This window comes from Marmota monax, unplaced genomic scaffold (assembly GCF_021218885.2).
Source record: "Marmota monax isolate L192 unplaced genomic scaffold, Marmota_monax_Labrador192_F-V1.1 WCK01_AAM20220418_F8-fsc00030, whole genome shotgun sequence".
In the NCBI taxonomy this organism is placed as follows: domain Eukaryota; kingdom Metazoa; phylum Chordata; class Mammalia; order Rodentia; family Sciuridae; genus Marmota; species Marmota monax.
In genome coordinates this window covers 3,024,445-3,042,179 of record NW_026691988.1, presented here as the reverse complement: position 1 = coordinate 3,042,179, position 17,735 = coordinate 3,024,445, and the positions used below count along the sequence as shown (strand labels likewise).

Below are 17,735 nucleotides of genomic sequence, written 5' to 3'. Positions count from 1 at the left end.
ACAATATGTTTCTTTAAATTGATTATTTTTTTACATAAGCATATTCATTTAAAAAGTAAATTTTATAGCAATCGGGTGCATGGAGAATCAATATTATTTTTCATATGTCAAGTGACTATAAGATAAATATAAAATTATTTCCCTACAAGCTATTCGTCAATGAATGACCTGATGGCTGGCTTTGACACTCCTCTGGAAAACTTTTTGGCTTAACAGCCTGTATTCCTTTGTATTGGTTTTGCCCAAATCCCAGGCTTAGAGGAAGAGTAGTTTGTACTAAAAAACTTGACTGTCTACTTGAATAATATATGAAGATGCTTTTGAATGAAATGAATAGAAACCCAGGTTTCAACTGTCTTCAACAATGAGGAAATTTGTTATCTCAAGAAACAAGAAATCAGAGATGATATAAGTCATCAGGTACAATATGATCATGACTCTGGCTCTGGTTTTCTGTTCTTTTCCTCATTCTGCCTTTATTTGGGTGTTTAGAAATGGGCTTCTCTTAGGGTACAATATAGTTTCTAACTGAAGAAATACATGGGACAATGAAGGAGGAGTGTGGGGTAGATGGGAGGGAGAAACCCTTTCCCATATCATGGGTCAGAAAGACAGTCCCTTCTGTTGATGGGGTCTACTTAGGACGTATGTCCATTCCTGAACCAATAATACTTGACAGGCGAATGGTTGTTCTGAGTTCCTGAGCCAAACATGGACAATCTTTCTATGAACTGGTTAAAACTGATTCACATATGCTTGGGCTGTTTGAGGGGACAACTAAATACCTAAATGAAATTGGGGTTCTACTAGAAATATCATATAGGGGTGGTTAGATGAGAGTAGGCAAATAACAAGTTTCTCCATAACCCCTTTGGCTACTTAACAACTAACTGCTCCCTTCTGCACATGAGTATACTATCAAAAGGATGAATGTCTACATTAAATGTACTCAACTCTTTCCAAGGGATCAAACTTGAAGTCCTGTCCAGATTCTGTGCCTGGCCCCAAGCTCAATATCTCTGAATGAAATGAGCAGAAACCCAGTAACATCTTCCCTTTGGCCTAGAAATCTCCAGTTAAAGGTTAAATCACTCACCACCCTTCCCAACCTTATCTCATTCCATGGTGGTAGTGAAAATAATAGAGCATACCCATTTGGGAAGAGGAAGAATGGAAACAGTGACAGTGATCAGTGTTTCAAAGCACAGTTCCCACCCTGTTGGACAACAGGAGTTCATGGGTTACATGTGGCAGTCATTTTAAGTGCCCTGGTTCTGCATTATAAAAGGGTCATCCATCCATTGTTCTCCTTGGGCACATCTCAAATGGGCAGTAAGGAGAGAGGAGAAAGTTGCCCTTTCTAGAAAAGGCAAAGCTGTAGCAGTCCCCCACCCCCTGCTTCTTTTTGTACAATCTTAGATACCTTGTGCTTGTTTTAAGGGTTGAATTTTCACAGGAGATCATTGGCTGGGATCAGGCCATTTGGGGTAATACTGTGGCCTTAAACCTTAATAGATATTTGTTTACTTGTTACTTTTGTTAATTCCATGGATTAAAAACCAGAGGTCTCACCCAGACATGAGTCTACATGTTTTGGATTTTCTTCTTTGTTTTGTTCTCTCCACCTTTTTTTTTTTAATTTTTTATTGTTGGCTGTTCAAAACATTACATAGTTCTTGATATATCATATTTCACAATTTGATTCAAGTGGGTTATGAGCTCCCATTTTTACCCCATATACAGATTGCAGAATCACATCAGTTACACATCCATTGATTTACATATTGCCATACTAGTGTCTGTTGTATTCTGCTGCCTTTCCTATCCTCTACTATCCCCCTCTCTCCACCTTTTTGAGATATAATTAGCAAATAAAAATTGTATATACCTACAGTGATACCATGTGATATATGTGTATGAATGTAAAAATACACACATACACATTGTGAAATGATTACTACAATTGAGTTAATCAACACATTTATCATATCACATAGTTATTTTTTGGTGTTTATCAGAACATTTAAGATTCACTCTGTTAGCAATATTCAAGTATACAATATGTTATTAGCTATAGTCACCAAGCTGTACAATAGACCACCAGAACTTAGTTTATCTATCTAACTGAAACTTGGCACATTGGACCAACATCTTCCCAGTTCCCCCTAACCCCAACCCACTAACAACCATTCTACTCTTCTATAGCTATGAGTTAAACTTTTTTAGATTACATGTGTAAGTAAGATCATGTAGTATTTGTCTTTCTGTGGCTGGCTTATTTCACCTAGTACTATGTCCTTCAGGATTTACTTCTTTTTTGTGGTGAACACACACTCACACACATCAATTTTCTTTTTCTGTTCATACATGGGTAGACTTCTAGGTTGATTCCACATCTTGCCTACTGTGAGTGATGCTACAATGAATATGGAAATGCAGATGTCTCTTCCACATACTGATTTCATTTCCTTTGGATATATACCTAGAAGAGGGGTATATATGGTAGTTGTATATTTTAAATTTTTTTTTTAGAAACTTTCATGCTGTTTTCTATAACAGCAGTACACTATTTTACATTTCCTTCGACAGTGTGCAAGAACTTCTTTTTCACAAATCCTTGCCAACATTTGTTTTCTTTTGTCTTTTTGATAATCACCATTCTAGAGCAGGTGTAAAGCAATATCTCATTGTGGTTTTCATTTGCATTTCCCCAATGATTCCTAAAACCTGTTGGCCATTTGCATCTCTTCTTTTGAGAAATGTTTGTTCAGGCCCTTTGCCTGTTTTTAAATCTGTTTATTTGTTGTGTTGCTTTTGAGTTGTCTGACTTCCTTATAGATTTTGGATATTAACCCATTATTGGATTTTGGTTTGCAAATGTTTTGGCAGGTTGTCTCATCACTCTGTTGATTGTTTTCCTTTGCTGAGCAGAAGCTTTTTTAGTCTAGTGCAAGCCTTGGATTTTCCATCTGCTTGCTATCTGCCTCTGTGCTTTGTCCTATCATCCTTCGTGGCTGCTGTAGAATATGGCACAGCCACACTCTAATCCATAAGCTTAGGCTGCTTCCATTCCAGCTGCTGCTTTCATTCTGAGAATGTTTTAGTCTGAGTCCCATAGAGAAGACTTATTGGAGCTGCATAAAAAGAGCCTGCGTGATCAGGTCTGTCTTTTGTTCCCATATTTTCTCCCAACAAGTCTCTTATTCTCTGCCTTTGTTGGAAATTTTTAGTTTGGGGGAGATAATTTTATGATCTTGCAAAACAAAATGATCAGTCTCCTGGTCATTTTGGTTTATAAGTCATAGGTAGAAGTAACTGTTAATAGTAAAACTGTTCTTCCTTTTGGGGGGTCTGCATTTAAAATAGCTACTTTCAACTTAAGCTTGTCTAATTTTTAAAAATTTTCCCCAAACACCATCAGAACTAGCTAACACAGTCCAATGGCCTTAATTTTTCCTAATGTTAGAGCCTTTATAGACATGTAGTCCATGTTCCAGGACACATGTATAACAGTAGAACTGGTAGGTTTTTCAACTGCTTACATTTCTTGGTTGAGAACCTCTTTGCAATTCCACATTCTGATCATTTTAGAGTGGATTATAATCTGCACAGCTATTCATTGCAGCATTTCAAGGAACTATGGGGTCCTCACTGCCTTACTCCCTCCACTCCCTGCCACACTGGGGATCTACTGCCTTCAGCACTCCATTGCCTACTGCCTATTTCTGTGTCTATCTTCGAGGCAATCAACAAAAACTGACTCTAGTTAACTTAGAATGGTAATTTGTTGAATGGGTACTGTGCAGCTCATATAATTGTTGGGAAGGCTGGAGTACTAGCTTTGGAAAACAGTCAAGAAAAAAGGTTACTCATGCAGAGACACAGCCAGTTCTTATCATAGCCCCGTGCTGCTGAGGACCACTATAGTTAGTGGCACTGACCCACTGGATGTCATAGCTTGGAGCAGCACTGTTGCCCCACTCGGAAAGTGATGTTGATGTTTCTTCCACATCCTGAGCACTGTCTCCGTTCCCTGTTTTATTATGTCACCATCAATAAATGGAGAGGTCTCAGGTGGTGCATCTGGTTGGCTGAGTTTAGTTCATGTGCTTAAGCTTAGATTCCAGGAGCAGCTTTAAAAGCAGCTTTTAGAGTTTTCAGCTTCTATTTTAAGAGGCAAGTCCTACCTTCCCCAGGACATTTAGGTTCACAGTTCTCTATATATGAGAAGCAGTCAAGGACACTGGGTCATAAAAGAAATGACATGCCCATTTCAGCTGAGTATGCACCTGCTGGTTGTATTTTCTCTGAATCCACAAAGCTAAGGTTTTATTAATAACATTTCCCCAAGTTCTACAGGTACCTAGGTAACAATTATTAAATGTCCACAAAACATTTCAAGTACTAGAGATAATCTATAATTCTCATGATTACCAACAGTAGATATTATTATCCTATTACTAATGATGATGATTATGATAATTATCCCAATGAGGACTTACTAAGCACATATTATAGGCCCTGTGTCACATGTCACATGCTTCATCTGCACAACCTCATTCAATCTTCCAGAGTAATCATTACTGCTTTAATGATCAGGAAATTGAGACCCCAGGATCAAAGAGGAGGGAATAGTGAGCAACAAGAGTAGTGTCAGTCTAAATGCCTCCAATGCATGAGCACTTGGCCTTGTATCACTCTCCCACAGTACATATATTACAGGATACACCAAAATTGAATTTTGGTCTTGGATTTGATCCAAATTTATAACTTTAAATTCTTTTTTATATTTGCTCTTTTTTGTTTTTTACATTTTTTTCATTTGTTCTTTTTTGTTATGTATGACAGTAGAATGTATTTTGACATACATACACTCATGGAGTTTAACTTCCCATTTTTGTGATTGTACATGATGTGGACTTAACACTGGTCATGTATTCATATATGAACATAGTTGTGCCTGATTCATTCTACATCTTTCCCATACCCCCCCCCCCAACTCCCCTGCCCAATCCATTGAACCTCCACTCTTTCCCACCTCCTTCCCACCTATTGAGAGCCAGCATCTGCATGTTAGAGAGAATAATTCGGCCTTTGGTTATTTGGGATTGACTAATTTCACTTAGCATGAGAGCCTCCAGTTCCATCAATTTATTGTCATGTTATTTCATTCTTCTTTATGACTGAGTAAATTCCATTGTGTGTATGTACCACATTTGCTTTATCCATTGATCTGTTGTAGGACATTTGTTCCATAGCTTAGCTACTGTAAATTGAGCTGCTGTAAACATTGTGGCCAAGTCACTATAGTATGCTGATTTTAAGTCCTTTGCATATATGCGGCGGAGTAGGATAACTGGGTCAACTGGTGGTTCCATTCCAAGTTTTCTGAGGAGTTTCCATACTCCTTTCCATGGTGGTTGCACCAATTTGCAGTCCCACCAGCAGTGTATGAATGTACGTTTTCTCCTACATCCTCACCAACACTTATTGTTACTTGTATTCTTGATAATTGTCATTCTGACTGGAGTGAGATGGAATCTCCTGTGAAGACCAAGTTGCTAAACGCTCACTCCATTGCTGTTGGTGTCACCTTAAACTTTTGATCCACAAATTGTCATCACATCGTTTTATTGTCTTTATCAATATGCCATCATCAGTAGTGTGAACAAAGCTTAGCCTCTGAATTTGTTAGATCTGAATATTCATACTCAAACTCTATAAGCATCCTAAATGTAACTTGAAATGAAATTTCCTTATCAGCCCTATTTTTAAATTTTATCAGTGGGTTGAAGTATTTTTTATTGAAAGATGCAATGCTTTTAATTAACAGTGATTGTTAAAGCTATTGACTTTATGTGCTGAAAACAGTTATTGTGAATTTTAAAATGGTCAAATAAATAGGGAGCTAGATTGGTAGTTAATATAAGATTAACTAAATTTATGTGCTAGATAGGCTTTTAAAAAGATCTTTATTTACTTTTTAAGAAAAATATTTATAAACGTTTAAGTAGTACAGTATGGAATATAATTAGATTATATCATAATCTTAGTTTTCAATGGTTTTTCTTAGTTTATTAATATTCATATTTAAAAAATATTTAGGAACTATATTGAATTTTTAGCCACTTAATTCTATTTATGCCTTGAGTCTTTTAGGAAAAAAAAGATCCTTTTTAGATTTTTCATTTCAAGAGGGAGAATTTTATAAAATAGAATGTTGACATTGGTACCTCAAAAGTTTATGAGGAAGAAAAACTCCAAAATATTCAACATCAAGCAGTACGAATCATCTATTATCTGAACTGAATAAAGAATTTAAAGAATGAAGATAGGAGAAAAAATTATTAGGGAAAAACATGGCATCTCAAATACACAATATTCTTGCTAATCAAACATTAGAGCAATAAATGTATGCTTTAAGAAGACTTTTTTTATAATGTTAATTCTACAGAGGCTAGCAATTTAAACAAATTGATTGCCCTAGACTGTCAATAATTTTTAATAGTTGAAGTTGAAGGATTTAATTTTTTTCCAAATCTGTGAATTCAAAGGCACAGTGTTATAGAAAATATGTTTTTGAAAACAATATTTGCCAATTATATTCCATTGTGCCTAAGAAGGTTAAAATAGTATTACGTGGACAAATTGAAAGTGACCATTCACCACAGTGTGGTAATTGAGTAGCACTTATAACTGACAAATGACAATACTGTGAAATTGAGTTCCTGCCTTTAATTCTGTATTTTATTTATTTGTTTTGTGTGGTGCTGGGATTGAACCAAAGCAGGTGCTCCACCACTGAGCTATACTCCCAGCCTCCCTGCTTTATAAATTGTAACTACTAAGAAATGTTAGAAATAAAATTGCAATGTTTAGCTTGTGTTTTAGAGGTTCTTTCTTTGAGAGCTATTGTTAGCTTTGGTTTTCATTTCCAGCCATATATTAGCACTTGACCATTTAGTGCTCATTTAAAACATATATTTTGTGTTGTCTGATTGTAAAATTGGTTTCTGCCTGATCAGAAGGCCAGACAAGCATTTCTTAAAACTTAGAACTGTGCAAAGTGCTTTCTGGATCCTGGAGGAAGGGCTGAGCTGGGCTTATACCAATACTGGTCCATTGTGCTTTCTAACAGATGGTGTTCTCCTTCCAGTATTCTATAGAGCCAATGGTCATACTTGCTTCTTTGCTTAACCCAGAGTGTTAACACTTTAACCTGATGAGCTATTGAAGGCTACCTGAAACATGCTGTTCAAAATTGGGGTGCCGCCTGGGGGAAGCATCGCTGCATCTTTAAACTTGGCCACTTGGTGGCACCAAAGAGTAAGACCAGCCTTGTACAGAAATACATTCTAGAGACAACTAGTGCTTAACAAAATGCATTACAGAGAGAAAGTAAAAGATAAATAGTTTGTTGTTGTTGTTGTTTTTGACAAAAAGAAGTTTTAAGTTTACTTATTTTCTTCTTTGGTAACATTAGCCAATATGGAAGCAGCGAGTATTAGACTAGAGAGAAGGTTTATCCCTCAGGCGCCTATGGGTTCCCAGAATGCTCCTTGTCAACAGAATAGAAATCCTGTTGCAGGCCAGGGCATGGAACTGTATGCATCACATGTGTTACTATATGAATTTCTTTTCCTTTCTTATATGGCAATTTTATGAATCCTCTCAACACTGTAAAAGCTATTATTCTTATCATTTTACACATAAGGAAATTGGGCTTCTAGAGACTGAATGAGTATGCAAAACCACACGGCTGGTAAGTAGTCTGGCTGGGATTGGAACCCCATAGTTAGTGTTCAGGTCCTGGTCCTTCATTGCAACACTGTGTTCCATATCTGAATGACTCTAGTTACAGGAAGGAGGGTTACTTCTGTGATTTTGACCCTTTGGAAAGGGGAGTCCATTCAGGAAAAGCCATCTCAACATGCATATCCTACATGGGTGTGCAATCTATTTAAGAATTACTGCGATGCTGTTATCACTGGAGAGAAAGATGAAGCTCATTTACTGTACTTATCACCAAATTTCAGGCTGAAATATGTTTTTAAAGATTTCAGAGGCACAGAAGTTTCAGCAAGGGACTCCAACAGCACCAGGTGATATATATATATATATATATATATATATATATATATATATAAAATTTTTTTTTTTTTCATTTTTTTTCAGTCCATGGTCCCTAGACAACAATCTCAGGCAAAATTCTTTGTTTCATGTGGTGGTTGTATTCTTTCTTTTACTGCTGGACAAGGAAATGGTTTGACCTTGCCTCTCTGTGAAAGCATGAGTGACTAATGGCTAAGGCAGCCTGGTGGTACCTTACAATAAGTGTTTTTACTTATTGTCCCTTTTTTCATATCTTTTTTATTTCAGACAATCATTTTGCAGTTGTTAGGACTTTCCCCTATTATCCCCTTTGTCACCATCATTTTTTTTGCTTCCGTCTCAATCTCTGCCTCTGTTTAGAATTTACTCTCCCATTTTAACCTTTCATTAATTTCTTTGTTCCCACAGTTCAACTTTCTCTTTCTCTATCTTTCTCTTTTTCTGGTTGAATAAGCCCTAGGGCTGATCTAAGGGCTTTTTAGCTTAACTTTTGGAGTGGCTGGGACATCTGAGACTCGGGAATGATGTGGGACCAGGTGTGGAGGCCCAGAGTGGCTGGCAGATGTTCATTTTCTGTCTACCCTTCTTTAGCAATGGCCGGGCCTTGTGCAACTCTGGGCCTGGTGATTAGCCCAGGTGTGGGGGTGCCCATGTGTATCCAGCAGAACTTGCAAGTGGTGGGGGATCTTAAGTGTCTATAAGATCTGATGGGCCCTCCCCAACTCAGCCACACTGTGGTCTGCTCTTGTGGTGGGGTCTTGTGGAGAGCTGAAGACTCCGTGGTGTGCACTGATGGTAGGGGATTTCTCCTGTAAGCTTTGTATAAAGACCAGCCTGGGGCTCATTCTTCTCTTGGCTCTTATGTGCTATAGGCAGTTGTCACTGCGGTCTTCATCCAAGTTTTCCAAGCCTACAGCATGGTTTCAGGATTTTCAGTTTTAAAATTGTGAGGCAGTTTTCTTTGGAATTTTTTTTTTTCCCACTGGGATTCTGGGCTATTCTGTTTCCAGAGGTGACCAGCTCTGAAGGGATGGTGAAGAGGCCTGAAATTTACATTGAACAACAGAAAAATATGGGTTAAGCCTGAATTTTAGAGGAGTTTAAATGTCGGACTAATTTTGTTGCTCTTCATTCAAGTGCAGTGGTTTTAAAATAATGCTTGTTCTTCATTCTCATCATAAAACTCATATAGGGAAATGTCACGTTGTACCTCATAAATAGGTATTATTATCATTTTTTTAGGGGGTGCCAGGGATTGAACTTAGGGGCACCACTGAGCCACATCTCCAGCCCTATTTTGTATTTATTTAGAGACAGGGTTTCATGGAATTGCTTAGCACCTCACTTTTGCTGAGTCTGGCTTTGAACTCGAGATCCTCCTGTCTCAGCCTCCACAAATAGGTACAATTATTATGTGTCAATTTGTCAATTACAAATAAAATAAAACTTAAACCAAAATTCACAAATGGTCTTTGTAGAATGTATGTAAAGGCCAGTAAGGAAAATGTTGATGTGCAAATGTGACTTGGCTTTAGGTAGGACCTCGTGGAGCCAACAAGAGGGTCACAGATCCAAGACTGAGTTGGAAGATTTGATACTTCAGAACTTAGGCCTTTTTCAATTGACATTCAAGAACTTTTCAAAATGTATATAACTGTTTCTATAATTTCGGCATTGCAGTTTTTGAAGAATGAGGTGACATGATTTAGGGAACTAGATATGGAGGTGAAAAGGGGAACAGGAAAATTAGAAAGCTATATAAATCACCAGAGATGGGTAATAAGGGCTCTGATTGAAAGGGCAGCTGTGATTATAGGGAGGAAGGATTGACCCACAGGGAAGAGTAGAGGCTGACACATGACTTGGAAACTAATATCAGGGAAAGACATCACCATGCTTTTACTAGGGTTAATGGTTGATGGTACCTTAAGTAATTCTCTGTTACCACACTGAATTGTTGAGGCAAATAATTTTGGAGATAATAAGTGGAATATATTTTTAGGAGTATATGTCTTCTGGAAGCACACAAAGCAACATAAAATGAAACATAGCCTCTCCTCCCCAAACTGGTATTAGCATATTTTCTCTTAGAAATGGCCTGTCTTTAGGTATTAAAAATATAGATTGCTCAATGGTCCTTTAAGATTTGTTTTGTTGTTGCTATTGTTATTTGCTGGTTATTGGGAAGGTATTTGTGGAAATTATTGGAGGCTGTCTTGGAGGCTGCCAATCACAAGTGGGTTCTGGGCTTTTGGGCTTTTGGGCTTGTTGACTAATTTGTACTATTACCAATGATGCATATATGGGACATCTCAATGGATTCAGGAAGCTCAGTGCTAGAGAGACCTAAATAAAGGACAAGGACAATGTTCTCTTTCCTGGATAACAATTTTCAGTCCCTTTTCTCCTGAAAAGGGATTTTGCTGCTTTGCCTAATAAGTGCCTAAGCTGGAAACGGATGTGGTGGCAGAGTGAATGGCAGGAGAAAATGGGAGGTTGGCAGGCTTGTTGGAAGAGTAAAAATAAGTCAACATTGAAGTTATGCAGCTCTCTAATTTGGCTTCTGGCTGGACTGTTCTGGTTCGGGATTTGTGGGCAAGAAGATGGTAACCACTTGCCAAAATTTTGGGTTAGGACTGTCTGTGAATTTTAACTATACACTTATTTCCTGTCTTCTATAACCAAAAATAATGGAGATTTGGCTACATCAACAGAAGATGTAGAAGTCACAATACGTATTGAAATCAGCTTTTGGGCTTACAGAATAGGACAATGATCTTTGGATATGAGAATATATGTTTATTTTTATCTCTTTCTGAGGGTTCTCTGTATTAACTTGAACAGATTGTCTTGAAAAGGTTATTGAACTGGGAATCTATTACTGCTCATTATATTTTTTGCATCTCTGAGAAGCATGTTAGCAAATTTTGGAACAGAGTCATAGATTACACTGCTAGGGTAAAATCTCTCTTTAGGGAGAAAGGACAGATTAGCTGGTGGAACTCTCCTTTGGAGAAAAGGTTTTTGGTCCTAGTCTGAGACTGGTAGTGGGACTGGGAGGGAGTCAGGATATGACTAAAAGCTGACCTTTGATCAGGAGATTTGGATGATTTGAATGGAGTCTAATTCTTAAGATTACTTTGTAGTCATAGACACTAACTAGATTCATCCTTACTACTAGTGAAAATAAGTTTGCTTTGCCAAAAGAGATAATTAATAATCACCTTATAAATAGTAGTGATTTTTTTGTTTAGTTTTATTTGTATTAGGGATTGGACAAAGATAGATATTAATTCCTGTGACATTCCTTATCTCTAACCATTTAGTAGGGGTACCAAAACAAGAGGTCCATGCAATCAAATCCAAGTCCATCCGCTCACCACTCAAAAGCCAATACTCAGGAGGTGAGAATTGGTGGAAAGGAAATGAGCTTAATTCAAGGACCAACATCTTAAGATGATGTGGGAGAAAGTTTCATCTTCCCCACAGGTTATCTTAGTGTGCTCAGGTATGTGAAAAGGCTTTTAATAGGGAAGAGATAGAGGTGATGGGGGCAAAGGATAGGAAGACTATGTGCTAGTCGGGGTTCTTTGCCATTCAGAGCATGCCTCCTTCTTATTCCCTGGCTGGAACATTGCAAGCGACCTTGATCTCCTGGGGCTATTTCCTATACCCCTTTAGATAAACATGTAACTTTTCTGCAAGTCCAAACTCACAAGGGTTTAAACTGTATGTTAGTTGATTATAGAACTAAAGAACAAAAAGGGGTAATTCACATTCTGATGTTATCTGAAGATCTCCAGACATTCTGGGTTCTGTAAATTTAAAGAAAGATTATTTAGCGATTAACATTTTAATCGCCTAAGTGTGACATTTCTTTTTTAGAGGGGGAGGGTACCAGGGATTGAACTCAAGGGCACTTGACCACTGAGTCATATCCCCAGCCCTAGTTTTTGTATTTTATTTGGAGACAGGGTCTACACTGAGTTGTTTAGCACGTCGCTTTTTGCGGAGATTGACTTTGAACTCCCAATCCTCCTGTCTCAGCCTCCAGAGCCACTGGGATTATAGGAGTGCCCCGCCGTGCCCAGATTAAGTGTGACATTTCTTTAGAATTCTGGGCAAAGGAAAGGGAAGGAAAGATGACTGGGCCAAAGACAACTTGCAAAGGGGCAGCCACTGTTATTATCACACACATTCAGTGGAATTTAGTCAAATGTGTTGTTTTGTGTCAGTTATTAATTCTCTCATCCAAGAAATATTTATTAAGATCTTTGTGTTTGAGGTTTGTTACTAGGTAAGGACTAATAACTAGACAGAGGCCCTGACCTCAAAAGCCTTTATGTAGGGGAATAGTTATGTATATGTGCGTGTGTAATGTAAAAAGCCATGGCGTTGCTTTACTTTGCTATCCCACCAGATATTTGAGAATCAACAATTTTTAGTTTTTATACTTATTCTGTCCTTCCTGCTTATTCTTTTCCATGTTTCTCCTTGGCTCAGCCTCTTTTTTTCTCTTTCCCTGATTTATTGGGGCATAGCTGAGTGGCTATTTGCTCTGGAAAGTTCTGTTTTTGTAATGAGATAGGCACTTTCAGTACTGAAAAGCTACAGGCTGACAAAATTGTTCTAAACTGAAATATTTTAATTGTAAGAGAGGAGCTAGCTTCTAAAGGAATCTTTGCAATGAATCCTTTGATAACTAGAAGGATCCTTTTGTAATGTAAATAATGATTCTTTGTTTCATCTGTTGATATGCTCTAAATTAAAAGTGGGATGAACTTGCATTATAATAGTAGAATAAAACTAAAAAAGTCATCATTCCAAAAATGACTTGGTTGTAAAAAGAAGAACAAGTACAACGTGACTGTCATTTAATTTCAAGGTTAGGTAGTGAGTGAGGAAAGTAGGTGGTAAACAATGGAGTTATATTATGTGCTATCTGAAAGGCCTGAAAGATTTCTTATTTCCATCTTTTAAAAAATTTATTCTAGGAATGCAATTATGAAATATGAATATGAATTTGTACTTGAAAATGAGGATGAGCCTAATCTTAGTACATGGTTCTAATGAATCTAATAGTACATGGTTCTAATATCTTCTGCTATAGCTTCAGTTTTGCTGGTAACAAATGTGATTATTGAAACTCAGGAATGAACTTCTAAATCAGAGCAGTGGGGGAGGTTTAGGGAAATAATGTTGTGCAGAGTCCTGAAGCTCTTCAGAAGTACCTAGCTACATTGGTTCTTAGAATTCCTCAGAATTTACAGTTCCCAGGTACTGCAATGTTTTGAAGCTCGTCTTGAGACTATTCTATGAAGCAAGTCTTATCTTTCTTTTTTATGTCCAAGAAAAGCAAAGTCTAGAAAAGTTTCACACTACTCTTCTAAGCCACTGGGGGGAAAAAGACATTGATTAGAAGTTGTCCTGTCTATTTGTCTGTTTCAAATATTTTCCTAAAAAAACCAGCCACAGCAACATCTAATAGTTAATCAGTATTAATTAGTCTGCATTTGTGGTATTATATGTATGTGCTGATCATTAATCTTTGTCTAAAATACAAGAAAAGACGTTAGTTAAGAATATAAGTAGAGTTAAAAAGTTAAAAAAATATTTAAAACCATATCCAAAACTAACATCTGTTCGTTGTTGAAAGTGTGCTACTTATAAGAAATTCTTAGATAATTAATAAAGGTGAAGTCAACTCTTCATTTGGCAGCACTAACCATTCTTTATTTTTATTGAAAAGAATTTAGAAAAACCACCAGCCATACAGAGAGTGAGGCAGGATAGGTTAGGGACCCTTGTACAGGCCTCACCCCACCTCCATCAGTAGAATTGATATGGGGCTTTCCTCCTGCCCCATTGCTGTTCTTGGAGTAGCTAACTTCTCCAAAGTGTAAATGCAAGATCCTGTATTTCAAAAAGACTATTGACCATCCTGAGGAGCATGCACAGACATCCCCAAGTTTGACCTATATTGATCTAGACGCGAGAGTCCTCTACTTAAAACCTCATACATATTACTTGCATCTCATGCATCTGATGTAAAACCCAGGAAGGAGCATTTGATACATGCAGAGTAGGCATCCTGGGCAAGACACAGGAATCTGTCAATCACCCCTCGTTTAGCATAAACCACTCCTAGCAAAATGTCTACCAAAGACAAAGAACTTAGAAGCTCACATAAGCCCAGACATCTAAGTCTGTGGGCAGATGTCTTTGCCATGTCCTTGCTGCATATCTTCTTCTGTGATTCTCTTGGTCTTGCAGAATTCTTCTGACCACCAGCACATTGGCTACCACCCAGGTACCATGACAGAGGGTAGTGTTATTTGTGTTGACATATTTGCTTTCAGTCTTTTCTTCTGTATGTATATACACACACAATTATAGAAATACAGCTGAGATATAATAAGGGCCACTCTGCTTTTCACACTAAATGTTATATTCTGGGTATTTCTTTTCGTATGATTATATGGAAAACATTTTTTTTCATGGAAGCACGAGCACTTTCTGTCATATTAGTCACACTATTTTACTTAATAACTTTCCTATAGAAAGTTTAGAATTTTATATATTTCCCTCACAATAAATACCATGATGACCAGCATCTATATAAATCTATTTAAATAAAATCCCAGAGATTGAACTCTTGCAAGATATGACCATTCAGAAAAAGCTGTCTATGTGGGGAGGGCAGAGTGGTTCTTGTCTCTGCATTTTTATACAAAGAATAATATTTTATAAAGCATTTACCAATTTGGTAAAGAATAATTGCATCTTTTTATTTAGTTTGCATTTGTTGAATGTTGGTTTATTGAACTTGTATTTTTTGGCTACTTCTTATTTCTGGTTCTGTGAATTTGGGTTGATGCCCTTTTTTCATTTTTCTTGTGTATGTACTTTATTAATCTTTAATATTCTTTCTGAATTGGGATATTGATCCTTTGTCAACATTTTACAGATATTCATGCCCAGTGAAGCATCTGCTTTTGTTTATAAAGTCTTAGGATGTAGGAAATGTTAGTTTTTACGTAGTCAAACATGGGTAGTCTTTTTATTTGTGGTTTGTTTGGTTTTATCTTTTAGAAATCTTAGATAAAATATTCAATAACTTTTATATTTTTTCTAGTTTTTATAGTTATTTTTTCATTTAACCTTTTCTATCATTTCCCTGTGTCTTCAGTGAAGATACTGGTTCTGTGGAATGATCTTGGTTGAGAGGCAGAAGACATTTTCTATGGTCAAAAAATATGGAAATACAAAGTTAATTATTAAGCTGATCTTAAAAACTAAGACAAACCCCCAAGTCCCCACCAGGACATCTCAGAGCATTAAACTTCCTAATGTACATTATTTCCTCTATGGGAGGGTAGCAAAGGAAGGCACTGACCAGAGTTCTTTCATCAACACATCCATTTTATTTTCCTGAGAACTTACTTATTCAGATGTGAACTCTTCAGAGCTCGCTCTGGGACATGTGGCCCTGCTCCATCTGAAATGTAGAAATGATAATAGAGATAAGATTAGACTTACAATCTTCTCAGAGATGTGTTGTGTTCTTGGCTCTTGGCCTCTTGCATGAGAGGATTTCAAGAAAGACGGGCGACTTAGCAAAAGCATAGTAAACTTTGTTAGAAGAGAAAGAAGTCAGCGGAAGCACCCTCAAGGGAGAGAGTAGATCTTATTGAGGTAAGAGGGAGATTGTTACAAGGTCCTATCCAAATATCACCCATGGGTTCTGTATTGACACACCACAGTAGCTAACAACCCAGGGACAACTCTTGTTCATCTTGGCCTGGCTGACAGGTCCTAATTGGAAATGGTTTTTCAGAATTTTTGGTTGGTGGGCTCCAGTCTCAATCACTGTGCTTTCCTGGGTCTGGGACTCTCTCTGTTCTGTGTTGGTTGTGTAGGGTTTTGCTTAAGATGTTTTAGCAGGCACACCATTTTTAGCAAACATATCCTTGTCCTTGGGTTCTTATCCCCTAATTTATCTATCTTCCTCCTGTTTTAAGAGAAATAGTTTATGAAGCTGAGATGAGGCAGAGGTCCCCAAACCCTCTTATCATACCCAGTGGTGCTACTGAGGCAGGGCTGTGGATGAATGGGCTTTCCCTGAGCAGTATTTTCTTAAACCCCTGAGCCATGGCTCATGTCTAGCTGTTCCCTCACAGTTGACCATGGGGCAAGGTGAGCCTCCACCTTAGTTTCCCTCAGGTTGTTAATCAATTACAGGGATATCAGAATGTCCTCATTTATTCAACAACTGTCGATATCCTTACTGGTTTGTGAATTTGAACTTCTTTCCTTTTTAAACACTTTTACTTATTTTTTTTTTAATCCACAGATAATATCGTATGCCTTAATCCTGTACAGATGACTATATGAAGTATTGAACTTTTTTTCCTTTGTAAGCTGAGTTGAGGCGCATGGAAAAGGATAAAAAGAAGACAATGTGGAGAAGCAGCAGGCTTGCAGCCCAGCAAACAGAACTTGAAGCAATTACATTTCCAAGTATGATGTTAATAACGCAAACTGTGTTTAATAGTCAGAAACAGTGAAACAGCAGATGGGCTTTAATTAAAGCTTCTCATCACTCTTCTAAATCGCCTTCTCTACACACGAGCAGCTGCTTCACGGCACCCGTGGAAAGATAATGTTTCCATTCCAAACTTTCTTGCACGAAACGTAAAATCTCACCCAACAGCGATTCTAAAATCGTAGGCTTTTCTACGTGATTTACAACTGTTGGACGGTGTATCATCGTTTGCTTATTTGGAAAGTTCTTGCATGCTTTATTTGTGTCTGCTTTCATTAGGTATGTTATACCTATAAAGTCTTAAAAATAACATTCAATGTAAAGTACTTAAAAGAAAGAGATGAATATTAGTTCAAATAAAAATATTTTCACTTTAACATGAATGACTTTGAAAGGAGAAAAAGCACTAAGAGATAAGTTCACATTAGGGAGGTGAAGGGCTGCTTGTCACCAACTAGTATGTTCAGGTGACACCGGTGGGAAGTAGCCACCTGCTTAAACATCCTGGTCACCGAGAATCTTTAGTGGAATCTGCCAATCATTTAGGGAGGACACACCAGTTGCATAGATAAATTTTCTATACAGATCTTGGAGGATTTTGCCTATCTGTGAATTCTTGGGCTATTCATCTTTACTTGCCTGAAGGTGAGAGGTGGTGGATTAAATGGCTCACCTCTTGCTTGCCACTCAGCACATGAAGTCACTTTTTTACTTCCTAAGTGTCATATAATAACTTGTTAGGATGCATAACCCAGTGTAGTATTGCTCTGGTAAATATGCCAAAGCAATTTTTTGATACATCTACTATGTAGCAATAGCAAGAAAACAACCTGATTAAAAAATGAGCACAGAACCTGGGAAGACATTTCTTAAAAGGAGACGTATGAATGGCCAATGGGTATGTGAACACATACTTGACATCACTAATCATCAGGGAAATGCAGATTAAAACCACAATGAGGTGTCATCTCATGGCTGTCATGATGGCCACTATCTAAAATACAAAAGCACAGAAGTGTTGGTAAAGAGGTAAGGAAAAGAGAACCCTTGTGTGCTGTGGAGTGGAAGGTAAATTAGT

At 37.5% G+C, this 17,735-nt stretch overlaps 1 long non-coding RNA gene across 1 annotated transcript in view; it reads left to right on the top strand.

Annotated features, from left to right (window-relative positions):
- The window catches only part of LOC124095920 (uncharacterized), a 51,785-nt gene extending 34,751 nt beyond the window's left edge, over positions 1-17,034 (top strand). The window contains exon 3 of the long non-coding RNA XR_006852694.2: positions 16,466-17,034. This is a non-coding gene — a long non-coding RNA (uncharacterized LOC124095920). The remainder of the gene's footprint in view (positions 1-16,465) is intronic.
- Positions 17,035-17,735: the final 701 nt, after the last annotated feature.